This window comes from Ictalurus punctatus, chromosome 11, assembly GCF_001660625.3.
Source record: "Ictalurus punctatus breed USDA103 chromosome 11, Coco_2.0, whole genome shotgun sequence".
In the NCBI taxonomy this organism is placed as follows: domain Eukaryota; kingdom Metazoa; phylum Chordata; class Actinopteri; order Siluriformes; family Ictaluridae; genus Ictalurus; species Ictalurus punctatus.
The window spans coordinates 18,122,242-18,136,405 of NC_030426.2; the positions used below are offsets into that span (position 1 = coordinate 18,122,242).

At 36.9% G+C, this 14,164-nt stretch overlaps 1 long non-coding RNA gene across 1 annotated transcript; it reads right to left on the reverse strand.

Annotated features, from left to right (window-relative positions):
* Positions 1-510: 510 nt before the first annotated feature.
* On the reverse strand, positions 511-9,466 carry LOC108272003 (uncharacterized). The gene is made up of 4 exons (XR_001813967.3): positions 9,135-9,466; positions 8,434-8,521; positions 1,940-2,072; positions 511-1,691 (listed from the first exon to the last, which is right to left on the reverse strand). It is a non-coding gene; the product is annotated as an uncharacterized LOC108272003 (long non-coding RNA).
* Positions 9,467-14,164: the final 4,698 nt, after the last annotated feature.

Sequence of the window (14,164 nt, forward strand, 5' to 3'; positions counted from 1 at the left end):
GTCCTTGTGAACTGAGTATGTGCATCTATCTCCTTCCAGTGGATTTTCTGAATAAGGTGTTTACATACAACAGATTTCCGATTAACACACACATACAGAATATAATAATAATAAAACTAATAGTATTTAGTATCATACAGATATTGCATTATTATATTATTACATTATAAATTATTCTATATTATAATTCTATATTATAAAATTAACAGTTTAGTAAATTGTTGTCCCTTCGAGTAAATAAATTTATTTTGTGAACATTGGCAATATTGATTATAAAATGCTTGCAACAACTATTGGCTAAATTCCTGCCTCTCAACCATTAGCCTACTCTCAGCGAATGTCCAAAGTGTACGGCATCATTTGCTTGACAATAGCAGCAAATGACAGCTGTCCTGAGTTGAAACAATGCCCATGGCCATATGTAAGGTAATTTTTAATTTCATGTTATCACATTGGTTCATATTACATGGCCATTCAAAAGGGTAAATGATGGCAGAAGGTTCACTCGTGGCATCTGATATTTAATTTTATTCCATGGACATTCAAAAGAATGGAGGAAAAATGTCAAACGTGGGCAGATATATACATATAATATATAATATATTGTGACTTTAATGTATTAAAGTCTGAATTCATAGTAACACTGTTTTGAATGCTGTTAAGAACTAATAGCTTGACTATAATTATACATTCAAGACTATAAAGACTGTAAATCTTTCAGTTTCCTCATGTTTTCGTGTGAAAAATAAGCAGTATCACTTTTCTTGTGATGAACATTATCACGTCTTCACTGTGCCCTGAAGTAATTGTTTAATGTTTGCAATGCAATGAATGACATTGGAAGAAGGCTTTGTGGAAATATATCAATAAATCAGATCAAATATTCCTAAAAAGTTATTTTGATTTTCTCTTCAATCACTACCATTAGCTTGAGGTTAAACTTATCATTTTAGAATTAGACTCATCAACTACAGTTGAGGAATGTTATGTAAATTTGTTCTGTGTATTTAAGCTGCTTCTCTGTTCCAGCAGAACTCTAACCACAGCACAAGGCCTTTTAAACGGCTCTTCACGCTTTTCTGTTTTTTCATGTTTGACAGTTAAAGAGTTGTGTAAGAGTCAGTAGCATCTGCATCACTCCAGCGTGTGTTGTGGGGCACAGCTGCATGGCATCTAGATTAACACCCGTGACTGCAACTGTATATTTTGTTCTCTGAGACATAGCCCACAAAATGACAGATGGTCTAATAAGTCAGCATTTACTAAGAAAATAACGAATGAATAATATATTAATACTATATTATTAATATAAAATAGTATTAGCAGTAGCAACTTTAAAATGTTTGAATCTGATTAGTCAGAAGGTCTTTGGATCCGAAGCCTATCCCAGGAACACTTGGCGTTAGGCAAGAATGCACCCTGGGTGGTGGATCACACACACACATTCACACTTAGTGGGTGTAGTGTAGCCAATCCACCTACCAGTATAGGTTTTTTTTACTGGGGGGTTGTGGAAACCCATGCAGACATGGGGAGAACATAATGACACAAAGTAACCCACACTTACTAATCATCATATGCACTTGAATAATAAAAGGAAAAGGTACTTTTTACAGTGGATGGCAGGATGTTTCCTGCTTGGTTCCCCAATAAGAATGCAATGCTCCATTTCATTCAGAGCAAGTGGTCTCCTGAAAGTAAAGAAAATAAGAGTTAAAAAATAATTTAAAGAAAAGGATTCCAACCTATTAAACAACATGGAATGTTATTCTAATTGTTTATCTACTGGTGCATATAGTTTCAGTGTTATCATGTAAGGATACTGCTGGGAGAATAATCTTTTACAAGAGTAGATCATTCCCCCCCCCCCCCCCCCCCCCCCCTAGTGCAACAAAGAATGACTAAATAAAGGAAGAAAGCAATTGTTTATGCGGTGTACCTGTAAGCTTTGGCTGATTTTAATGATGTAGCTTCAAAGCCCACAGGACAGAAGTAGTGGTTCTGACAGTGGTAAATATAGACCATAGATTCATCTCTCAATCCCTGGGTCAGCTTAAGCAATGCTCCTTCAGCTAATCAAGGGAAGCAACATCACAAATGGTACATTTCATTAGTATGTTCATTGTGTACAGTCATTTAAAAAAAATATTCAGTAATATATGTTCCGCAGTGATTAGTATTTCATAGTATGACAATATCATTTTTAAATGATCCTTCTTTCAGTACCTGAGGTTCTACAAATTAGCTTGAGAAAATCACAGACCATGAAACTGGGACTGGTCCGGTTTCATGGTCTGTGACTTTCTCAGGCTAATTTGTAGACATCAGGTACTGCTAGTAAAAGTAGGATCACTGAAATGCCCTCTGTTAATGTGTGAAAGGTGGTTAAACACAAACCGTATTCTTGAGTTAATGGGAAAGAGCAACGATGGCAAACAAAAGTTAAGAAAACCACCTTTCAACTACCTTATGGTAGTTGTATGCCCCGACTATACAAAGCACCTGGGTAGATGGATTTCAGGATATTTCTGATTTGAATTCTCATTAGTCAGAAGGTGTTGATTAATTTTCTATAACAACAGCTCTGACAATAGTACAGCTGCAAGGCAACTCGCACGTCTACATTAATGTTCTTGTTCTACTACTTTATCATTTCTATAATAACAGCTCATTCACAGGGACTTAAAGAAAATGTCTAATATTTGATATGGTGATATTGATATAAGTTTTGATTAAGGAGATGTTTATTAAAGTTTATTGAAGGACTCTCCAGTGTCATGCTTTGTAACAGTCAGTAACTTTTCTGCCACAGGAAATTTCCAGAACTTTGTGGATTCCGGACTTTGTGGTTTCTTGGTAACTTTTAAAAAAAAATTATGTAATAATGCTATTACAGATGTATCAGGCACAGCATCATTGCTAGGGTTTTTAAACACTGGTACTTACCTGCTACTTCATTAAGCTTATAAACCTTGCCAGTCCACCTTGTATGTGTTAGACAGTTAGACACTATTATATGTCATATCTTTGGCATACTTTGTATTAAATGTTATGTAGCCCTTTATCGGTGTCAGGTTTCTGACTACAGCATCACTGTTAGCTGGAGAGTTTCTTTGGTGCATGTTTTCTCAACCTAGTGGAGGTAGTGAGTTGATCAAAAACTCTCAAGCACACTACACACAAAGACATACACTACTGTCGCTCTGCTGAGATGATAATATTTGATCAGTGGTGGTGTCTTTCCATTGCAGTGGAAGAGGGGAATTGACAAAATATGCACAGCAACATATAAGCTACCAGCATGTGTATAATTCTCGATTAATAATTAGTACTATACTGTATAGTATACTGTATGTATAATACTATATTAAATATATAATTTTATGTGTGTATATATATATATATATATGACATATATAGTCTTAATGTTTTTGTTTAGTTAGTATATTACAGAATTTCAAGGGTTTTTTGTATATTTTGTATACAACAGTATAATTGTTAAGCAAACAAAATGAAAGTATATCAATGGCACAGTAGAATAACGATGTACATACTGCAAATAATGTTCAAAATGATAGCTTTATACTAAACTTGGCCATTTGTTTGGACAAATAGCTTGCCTGCTTTAGGGAAAGTTTAACATATTGGTGAGAGGTAGTTTTTTCTGGCGTTCCTCTACAGTGTCAGTGTGCTCTTCTTTTCGCTTTTTCAGTTTGATGAACTTGCAGTTACTGTGTTTTGAGTGACTTTTCCTTTGGTCTTTATTCAACAGAAAATATACAGTATTATTCCCCCCCCCCATTCTCTCTTTCACATGTCTCTTAGGTCACATCCACAAAGAGCAACTCATTCCGAATGAGCCAACATTATGGCAAAGGAACAATGTTCCAGTCATTTAGTGGAGGAGAGGAAGTGGTGCAAACAAAGCACCTTTATCTGTGCCCAGTGGGAAGTGCTCCCACTGAGACCACCTACAGCTTGCTGCCCTGCCTTACATCATCATTGTCATTTGTTTACAGTTGCTTCACTGAGCACTTACGCCTGACTGACTGATGCCTGGTTAACACGTGCCATTTCACCCAGTCCTAGTTCAAAATGACGTGAACGTTATACAACTTCATGCTTCTTTACTGTAATAATTACTGCTGTATGTCATTGAATGTATAAGCCAATGTACAATTAACAGTATTAACTGGTTATAATGTATGTTCATTTTGCTTATATGTAAAATTCAATTACATTCACTTACCTGTCAACTAGATAAATATGTACTGTGTTTGAGGTACTGTTTGTATTCTTGACTGTATGCTATTGCAAAGGGAGTTCCTAGTGGTATGGCAATACAAACCTGCTGCAGGGATTGAGACCTATATCTGAAGTGCCCATGGCAATTCCTTGACGTGCCACATATTGAGGTAAGGAATGAACTCTGATGTTCCAGCCTCATGTGTAAATGCACTGCTTTTCTTATCACCTGCAGCATGTGAGTGTGTGGCATGGGCTAGTTGAGATGTCAGACAGCTATTGGCAGTGGGACTAAGGAAGAGAGGATTATGTAGGGTAGATATTCTGCTGCTCCACCATTACCCTCTAAGGGGAAATGGTGTTGTGTTCATTTGAAAGGTGCCCTGAGGCTCTCAGAGGCTTTGCCGCCAAGCTGCAGCTTCTGATGCGGATAAGCATTAATCCAGTGTGCAATCCAAAGCGCTCCAACTGAGTCCGTGAGAACACCAGGTGTGCAGAGATTCACAGGAAGCCCTAACTATTATTGTAACATCGTAAATCTTTATTGTACAGCTTTAGTACTGAATGAACTGATATAACCAGGAGGATAGTGGGGGGCCCAGTATGATGCTGTATTATGCAAAATATTGATTTATGATTTGTTCTAACTGGTGGAATGAAGTGGATTGCCTGGTTTGCTCACATCGCTTACCTTTAGCATAAAAATGTAAGGCCAACACATTCACTAATTACAATCAGCAGCCTAAGCCTGGACAAACACACAATGCTGTCATGATGCAATTGTCAGGACTGGTTACCATGACAGCACTCAACATCATTTCCCTCCAGCATCATCACTCCCCTGGGCTTCATTACACCACCATTAGAACTAGAAATGGGATAGCATGATGTAATATTAGTTGCTATTACAGGCAGGTCTTATCATTACAACCACAGAAGAATAAGAGGGTCCATAATTTATGTTTAATATCAATACTGTATCCATTACTATTCCTTTATAGACTGAAACTGTATCTTCTGTGACAAGATGGACTTCAGTAACTAGCTTTGACAGCCAGTGCTTGGATTGCTATGCAGAAAGCTTAACAAGGCAATGAGACCTTTACTTGATTCTGTCAAGCACAGCAAATTTCCCTTGGTGATGAAAGAGCATGTGTTAAAACAACAACAACAAAAAAAAAAAACTACAGTTGAAAAGGAGAAATTGGTGTTCCCTCTTTGTACAATGCAGTAAGGTAAACTGCAATCTGCTCTTACACAGCTGTCCAGTCATCTCAATATCAAGGTCGGCCGTACACACATCACAAGACTGCATGGTTAAAAGAAGAACCAAATGATAACACACAGCTAGGTCAAAACCTTGGTACATTTTATTACAATAATATTGCTGCTAAATGGACAGTTAAACACAAGCAGGTATACAAACCATTCACACAAAGAACGGTCAGATATTGTGACTTAAATGTGAATGATATTGAAAGTAGACACGTGCAATTTCAGTCCAATCAAAGTTTATTTTTGACAGTTACAGTCTGGGGTGAGTTTACCACATGAATTATAGTGTAATTAGTCCTGCAAACAGACGTACATGTGTGACAATAAATAACCATTAAACGTTACACAGCAGTACAAATAAAAGAGAAGATTGTTCAATGGAAATGCATTTCGTTATCAGTATTACAGTGTACTTTGACTGTTTGCGACTAATATACTGTATACTGCATGCAGAACTAGGACTTATTCCATTGTGTGCTATTTCTGTTGTTCTTACAACAATCTTGACTTTATGTCTGGTTATTTTAGTAGAAATTCTGCACCACATGTTTCACTGTCAGCTCATTTAACAGCTCTGTTCTTAGAGTATATTCTGCCTCACTGAAATATATAAAAATGTCTGTCAAGTGAATGCATTTAAATGTATTTCGAACACTGTAACTTGTATTAGACTTTTATAGCTACAGATTGGTGTATCATGTATACCTTGACACTCTCTGAGAGATTCTGTATTTACTGCATGCAGCTATCTAGAAAGTGTTCAGTGCTCACTGCAAAATGTAATGCTGTGACTGTAATTACAATGCAATTTCTTGCAGTTTCCTTTTTAGATTGCCAGTGATGAAGCACCCCCATTTATGGTAATTGCTTTTTTATCTTCTGTATATATTGGCAAACTGATTAGGAAGAGAGATTTCTAAGGGTTGTTCCAAACAACACTCTCTGCTAACACTTTAAGTAAGGACAGTGTTCATACCACTACATGACACCAGTAAGTTATTCATGATAACTTCAGGGTGTCCCAAAAGTCTCTATACATAAGGAAAATTAACACGTTTTAGCAAAATGTCTTCCAAAATGTTTTGTACTTAAGACTAGGAGTGCTGATGAAGGCACTTCTGACATGGTGCTGGCAAACATAGTCCCCTACATATGGAGACTGTTGGGATACCCTGTAGATAATGAAATCATCAAAGTTGATTATTTTCCTTTAACAGCACATCACACAGAGTTTTATTTCTGTGATACTACAGCACTTTGCAGACACGGGATTTTTCATTTAGTAATGAATGATATGCCATACTTTTAACTGTTTATACATTTAATGTTGTGGAACATCCACAAGACAAGTTAGTCCCTTGAAATTATTAAGACAAGAAAAAAAAATGCACCTTTTCATGATATTGAATATTGTTAAGTCCTGAAGAGTCTTGTGAAAAACTTACAAAGTACCAACTCCAGACTCCTTCCATAAATGTTAAACAAATGGCTCCTTACAGAAATCACTGTAAGGAGCCATTTCTATATTCTATATCTCTTAAATAACAGTAAGTTTTAAAAATCTATTTATTATTAGCCCTGTCCTAGATTATGTCGACCATCCTCTGAGTCCCTCTGAATTAACTGTTACTACAGAAATGATAACCTTGGGGTTTTTTTTCATATACTGGTTTATTTTTCCAGTGTATTACACTGGTCAGTTATTATTAACAATCATACTAATGCCTTTTATTACATCATTTTAATACCTTGAAAAATATTTTTCTTCATAATATAAATAAAAGATGCTTACTTTGATGAAGAGTCTGAGAAAATACAAATAAGTTAGTCATTATTTGAGTATGCTATGATATTCCTATTTGAGTATGCTATGATATGAACGTCATAGCATAGCCATAGGTATTCTTAAAATCTTATCTGTTGTTACTTACAGTTGAACTTGTACTGTAAAAAAGTATATTTCACACTACACCTGCACTGTTTTTTTTATTTTATTTTATTACTCTTACCTGGTAAATTCACCACTATGTGAGTCTGACATTCTAGAAATACACTAAGCTACAGAGTCAGTTGTCACTGTATGGCATTCGAAAATAAGTAAACTTGAGATCAAAACAGACAAATGAAATGAATTTAGGTATCATGAACACTGCCTTATGAACACTGTAAGGTTAAAGTGTTAACTGTGAAATTCCAACACAAAGCTATTAATATGAAATTGTGACATACGAGATAAGAGCGGATGGTGTAAAAGTGTTGGGGCTCAAAACTAACATTAGCATTAATTCTTAAACGTGCATATGAATGTATTCATAGGAATTTGGGGGGAAAAAATCATGCAAAAGTAGTTTTACAAATAAATGGCAATTATTTATCAAGCACCAACAAACCCTGTGTAAATGTTTGGTATCCTCAAATGTCATGACATTCCCAAGCCCTTCCACTGTGTGGAGCTGGAGTAAAGCAGTAGAGAGGGATAAATGGATAATGTACAGGATACAAGAGATAAGCTACTTCTCTCTCGCTCTCTCTCACTATCTCTCTCTGTGTCTCTCTCTGTGTAGCCATGTTTTTTTTTTTATAAAATTTTTGTATAAATTTTTTAAAATAAAATTTATAAAATGTTTTTTTTTTTCTTGAATATCTAACTTGTGAGGACATTTGGCTGGTCCCCATGATGACTTTTATTTAAAGTTTTATTTTAAAAAAAGAGTGTTATGGATAGGGTTAGATTTAGGTATAGGCTGCATCAATAACTGCATCAATGATTGTAGCAATGGAAGGCCCTCTCAAGAATAGTAAGACCAGTGTGTGTGTGTGTGTGTGTGTGTGTGTGTGTGTGTGTGTGTGTGTGTGTGTGTGTGTGTGTGTGTGTGTGTGTGTGTGTATATGTTTTGGATGGTTGCCATCTACCTCCGGATGTCTTAATATGACCAGCTGCTGAGATTGTGCCTTTTCTGTAAGAAGCAAAGATCCACAGCAGTTAGAGAGACTTGATGTCCTGCAGGGTGTAGGAAACAGTGTGTTTATATTGTGAATGCAGTAATCGTTTTTTTGGTCAGACAGAAAAGAGAGGCCTGGATTCTATATAGCTCTTAGAAATCTCGCTGCTTTACTACACATAATACAAACACCACTAACAAAGGAGACTTTTCTTGTTGTACTCAAAGTACATCCAAATGATTTGTATCAGAGTCATTTGCATCAAATGATTTATGTTGTGGAGCTTCAGTATATAAAACATTCCATCACTATCATCTATCCACTTAGACAACATGCTGCATATGATAATGAGCTTTCAAATATAATACTAATATATATCATATATAATACTAATCTTATAATAACTAATATATAATAATATATAGTATTTTGTGTCATGTATAATGCACCAGACTCATTAATTTAGCACTGTACACTTCAAATGATTGATGCTCCTTTACAAGATAAAAGATCTGATCATAATAATTAACCAAAAATCATCTTAGCTTATGAAATCAACTTACTATTTCTATTTATAAGTGTTAGAAATATGAAAGTGTCAAAAATCTCCTAAATGTCTCTCAGGGCTCAATTGTAAGCTAGCCACAATATCAATATCAATATGGACTTACCCCAAAATCAGTGTTCAGTGTATTCATAATGATTTAGTCCTGTCACGCATGATGAGAACTGACTGTGAGCACTCCTTTTACCTGTCACCCCTGAATGTGAGCTGAAACTGTGAGGTCTGCAGTTTTGTACCATTCCCACAGCTCTCAGTGCTCACCAGCACCATCTAGGCACTTGAATAAGGAAATCTGGTTGGTTCTTGCTTGTTTAGGAGGAGCTCGAGACATTAAATATTTTTACACAATTATTTGCTGAATCAGTTTCCAGTGCGAGATAAAAGAATGAAACACAACAGGCGATTCATTAACATCAGAATTGACCTTGTTAACATTCACGTCATATTAACAGGAAGTCAGAATAATCTACATAATGTGGCCTATACATCATATACATGTGGAATAGCTGAGAAATAAGTACATAAAGATCAGGGAAAACAGAATGAATTTTGTGTTAGAATGCAATGTTTGCTTATGTGGTAAAGTCTGCTGACTGATGACTTGCCATGACCTGCAGTAACTGTTTTTCTAGCATGCAAAACTTTGCACAGGAAGGAATTGCGTATCACACCGAGGCCTCATGTGAACTACTGTAGTTTCATTTTGAGCCTCACAGCTCCTCAGTTTTTATCTATAGCTTAATAAGTAAATATGACAGTTACTAAAGCTCCAAAGCTTTCACTGTTCAAGCCTGAATGTAAGTTGTGACAGTAGTTTTGCATAATATAACCTACAGTGCCTGATTTCTTCTGTTTTTGTGTATATCTCATACTAACCAGTTTTAGATTTTCAGACAAAATACAACATAAAACAAAGGCAACCTGAGTAAACACACAATACAGTTTAACTAATTGCCCCCTTAAACTTAAAATCTATTTGTGCCACCTTTAGCAGCAATAACTGCAACCAAACACTTCTGATAACTGGAGATCAGTCTCACAGCACTGTGGTGGAATTTTGGACCATTCTTCTTTGCAGAACTGCTTTAGTTCAGTCACACTAGATGGTTTTTGAGCTTGAACTGCCCGTTTAAGGTCCTGCCACAGAATTTCAATTGGTTCAAGTCAGGACTTTGACTAATCCACCCCAAAACATTAATTTTGCATTTTTTGAGCCATTCAGAGTGGACTTACTCCTAGGCTTTGGATCACTGTCTTGCTGCATGATACAGCTGCGCCTGAGTTTCAACTTACGGACTGGAGACAGGAAATTCTCCTTTAGGATTTATTTATTTATAATAAATCAATTATTGCAAGTTGCCCAGGCCCTGAAGCAGTGAAGCATCCCCACACCATCACACTTCCACCACCATGTTTGACTGTAGGTATGATGTTCTTTTTGTGGAATTCTGTGTTTGGGGATGTAACGGGACCCCTGTCTTCCAAACAGTTCCACGTTTGACTCATCAATCCACAGAACATTCTACCAAAAGGTTTGAGGATCATGAAGGTGTATTTTGTCAAAATTCAGATGAGCCTTAATGCTCTTCTGAGTTAGCAGTGGTTTTCACCATGCCATTCTTCCATGGATTTTTGCCCAGTGTCTTTCTGATAGTGGAGTCATGAACAGTGACTTTTATTGATACAAGAGAGGCCTGTAGGTCCTTTGATGTTGTCTTTGGCTCTTTTGTGACTTGCTGGATGAGTCGTTGCTGTGCTCTTGGAGGTATTTTGGAAGGTTGGCCACTTCTGGGAAGGTTCACTACTGTGCCGACTTTTTTCCATTTGGAGATAATGGCTCTCACTGTAGTTCTTTGGAGTCCCAGAACCTTTGAAATATTTTTTTAACCTTTCCCAGACTGATTTATTTCAGTTGCCTTCTTCCTCATATCAGTTCTGGAATTTCTTTCAACTTTGGTGATAGTGTGTTACTGGGTAAGACCTTTGAATCAACTTCATGCTGTTGAAAAAGTTCTTTTTAAGTGTTGATTTGATTGAACAGGGTTTGCAGTAATCAGGCCTGGTTGTGTCTAGTCCAGCTGAACCCCTTTATGAATGCAGATTCATAGATTTGGGGAATTAGTAACTATGGGGGCAAATACATTTTAATACAGGCCTAGTTGGAATTGGATAACTTTTTTGCTTCAATAAATAACATTATCATTTAAAAACTGTAAACTTGTGTTTACCCAGGTTGACTTTGTTTTATGTTAGATTTTGTTTTAATTTCTGAAACAATTTAGTATGAGATACACACAAAAACAGAAGAAAAATACTTTTTCACAGCACCACATTAATGCAAACAGCTAACAGTAATACCTCTATATATGAGCTCTGGGAATTATTTTAGCCAGTTTGACATGAAAAACACAAATATGTCAAATTGGATGGATGGATGAATCTGTTCTCCTTTTCTTTCCCTGGATGTAGTGTTTTGCACATTTAAATCTGAATTTGAACTGGATTATACCACCAAACATTCAATTAGAATTTGTAAAAACTCTGATTATTATAAAATTGAATTTGAAACCTTGCACACAAATTCAAGCCATTGAATACAATTTCAATGTAATTTGATGTAATTTGACTTACAAATTCAAATAAAGTCATAAACATACAGAATTGTACATTTTAGAAATAGATTGAGTAATTAAATAATTTCAATGATTAATCAGGTCCCTAATGAAACCAAAATTAAGTGCAAACATGCATATTGTGCTTATTATGTTTATCATTCCTCCATCCCTCAGCTAATCCTAACTAAACCAGAGGACAATCTAGCCGGAATTAGAAATGACCCTAATGCATTTACAATGGCCATGCATGATGTGCTGGTCTATTCCAGGAGAGGTGGTTTTGTTTGTTTGTGTGGATAACAGGGCGGGGAGAGTGTGCACCCAGCCTGAATAATCCTGCCCTGGGTTTAGAGGATGGCCTTTCTGCTGCTCTCCTAGCTGTGGGAAAACTGTGGGAGCAGCTACAGGAAGAATGAAGTCTATATTTAAATAAAAATGAAAAATGAGAGAGGGATAAGAGGCAGTGGGGCTGAGTCTTGGCAGTGCTGCTACTTCAGTGGAAGAGTGAGGGGGAAGCAAAAGAAAAAAAAACAGCTCTGGAAAGTTCTTCGTTGTCCAGAGCAAAGCCCAAGATGAAGGTTGACTATGAAGCACATTCAGTTCAGAGGAAACTGTGATCCAAACACAGATGCTACTGACATTTAGTGCTGGCATTATGTGATTTCAAATGCTAAAAATAAACATATCCACAAAATTGTCAACACATTGCATCTATCTATCTATCTATCTATCTATATATCTATCTATCTATCTAGTATTACACAATGGCGTTTTCTTTCCTTCTACCACTCTCTGTTTCTAAAACAGGACCAGATGTAAATGTGCATGCAAGAAATGTGATATAGAATCAAATCCACATAAGAACAGCTTCTCTAAATATTTTTAAAAATGGATTTAGGTTAACAATCTGGTTATGGTTTTACCAATACATTTAATTTAGCACAATATTCAGTTTAATGGAGCAGGCAGCTTTTGTGAGCGTGTTGAGTGCATGATTTCCTTATTCAATGTTTTTTTTAGTGACTTGTACTTACCATACTTAAGTGGAGAAAGATAGTAATAAATCTAAACAGATTATTTAAATTAACATAAATACTCTGGTTACTCTCCCACATAGCCAAGCGGCAGGGCTGGTCTACGGATACATGCTGTATCTCCATGTTCCTCCCAAGAGACATCTAGTCCTGTTCAGTAGTAATAAGGGTGTCTCAGAGGTAGGGGGCAGGAGCAGCTGGGGAGACGAGAGCCTTCAGAACTCTGGGCCTCTGGGACTGGTTAAAATCACGTGACCTATCGTACCAGACAGCAGCAAGTCAGGGGGATTTCCAGCCAGGCTATTATTGTGACTCAGAATAGTTCTTATAGTAGGAATCAGACCCCAGATATTGCCCTCTCATGGTTCAACTTTAGACCAGGCAAAGCTCTGTGTGTGTGTGTGTGTGTGTGTGTGTGTGAGAGAGAGAGAGAGAGAGAGAGAGAGAGAGAGAGAGAGAGAGAGAGAGAGAGAATTAATGAGAAAGAGAATGAGAGGGAGAGAGATTGAGAGAGAGAGAGAGAGAGAATGAGTGAGAAAGAGAATGAGAGGGAGAGAGAGAGAGACAGAGAGAGAATGAGAGAGAAAGAGAATGAGAGGGAGAGAGATTGAGAGAGAGAGAGAGAGAGAGAGAGAGAGAGAGAGAGAGAGAGGAATGCTGAGGGTGTGTGTTCTTTTTCGTTTCAGTAGAGGGCAGCCACTAAGCCTTTTCCCATTTCTTTTGCCCTGATAATTCTAAATTCTATAGAATAATGATGTACAGGTTGGTTTTCTATGTCAATGCTACAAAGTGGGAGTAATTTCACTGCAGAAATGTGTATATTACAGTCACAATATCATTCTCATCTGTTGATGAATTATCTTTCATTCATTCATTCATATTCAGTAAGCTCATTTGGTCATCCTGGTCACAGTTGAGGTGGTCCGCTATCTTGGGAACACTGAGCGTGAGGCGGTAATACATCTTGAATGGGATGCCAGTCCATCACAGGGCACCATCCACACTCTCGCACCTAAGGGCAATTTAGGGTCACCAATCCACTACCAGCATGTTTTTGGAAGATGGGAGGAAACCAGATAACCCAGAGGAAACCCACATGGATACAACAAGAACATGCAGGTCAACTCCATACAGACAGAAACCCAAGCTCAGAATCGAATCCCAGACCCTGCAGCTGTGAGGCAACAACACTACACTCTGCAATGCTGTTCTACCCTTGATTAATCATGCAAAAAAAAGAGAAAGAAATCACTGATGATAAATGTATCTATGTAAAAATAGATGTATTTGACATGACTTGTATTTGACAATTTAATTCATTTGGCCGATGTTTATTTATTCATTCATTTTATCCAAATGTGGAATCTGAGCAACAGTGTTTCTGTGATTTGAACTCACTCTCATCCAAGCCTTCAGAACCAACACTGAGCTACACCGCCCTGCCCTGTGGAGTGTATAGATGTATAGACTCTTGTAACTGCTTCTGT